Here is a 1,249-nt window from a genome sequence, read left to right on the forward strand (position 1 = left end):
CTCCGCCCAGGCCTGTGCCCACCAGGTCCTCGGCGGGCCCTGCCGCAGGAAAAGCCGGGCTGCTGCCGCCCACTGCAAACCCGGGCTGCCTGCGGGGGGAAACGCATAACGGAGACCTGCACATCTGAGCGGAGCACTTCCTAGGCTAATATTTGCCCGGGAAAGAGCTGCTGCCGTAGTTGTTTTTAATTTCCAGACAAAGAGAATAAAATTAAAATATTCCTGACGAAGTTTCCGTTAGCGTCGCTCTCCCTGGGCCGACTGGGAACGCAGCCACGCAGGCAAAAACTGACTTCCTTGTGCACGCATCATTTGAGAAGGCCTAGTGGTAACTGGGATCGTCCCTCTCTTATTTATTAAGAGAAAGAAAAAAAATTCCTGTAGTTGTTAAGGTATTTCCCCTCGTAGCCTGGCAGCTGAATCTCTCCCTCGTTCTTACTTGGAGTCCTGCTAAGAAAAAGAAAAGCGAGCCAGAAATTGGCCCGGGCGGTCAGTAAACCCTCGTTAAAACCGTAGCCATCGAGCTCCGGAGCAAGCAGGGGTATTTTGGCAGGGAAAAGCGGTAGCTGCGCGGGTCGCGGCTGGGGGGGGGGGGGGGGGGGGGGCGCGCGCCGCAGCGCGGTACCGCGCCTTTGGTCGCCTTTGGTTTCCGCGGAATTTCTCCGTTCCCACGTCGAGCAGCTCTGCGCGGCCGTGGGTATTGCGGAGCCACGGCGAAAGGTGCCGGTGCCTCGGTCGAGGGACACGCTGCACGGGTGTGATATTCACGGGTGTGCAACTGCCAGAAGCAGCGTTTTAAAAAGACTCTACAGCTTTAGGAGTGTTTATTTTTGTTAGCTTTATTTTCGAGGCAGGTTCAAGCAACACGGAGGCCGCTGATGGAGGGCTCTGGCTACTCCCTGAAACAAAAATTGCGCAAGAAACACCCACAATATTCCGTCTCCGAGCCGAGCATTCCCTGTGGACACGGGGCCGGTTTTAGTCTTTTCGAGCACTTTCCAAGAATAGGATTTTCCCTGTCGGTGCCCCAGGTCCGAGCGCCTTCGGGAAGGTTTTATGGGGGGCGGAGGCAGCCCCTCCCGGGGAGGCTGCGGGCAGCCTGGGCGCGATGACAGCGCCCGGCGCAACCTGTGGGAACCGCACGCTTCGGGGTGGGGAAGCGGCTCGGACTATTTTTAGGTCGGCGACGGCTTCGGCTTCAGTAGTGGGCGCTAAAGGAAATGCGGTTTCTTTTAGGGCCGGGGGGGGA

The sequence above is a fragment of the Aptenodytes forsteri genome, unplaced genomic scaffold (assembly GCF_000699145.1).
Source record: "Aptenodytes forsteri isolate BGI_AS27 unplaced genomic scaffold, ASM69914v1 Scaffold257, whole genome shotgun sequence".
NCBI classification, from domain to species: domain Eukaryota; kingdom Metazoa; phylum Chordata; class Aves; order Sphenisciformes; family Spheniscidae; genus Aptenodytes; species Aptenodytes forsteri.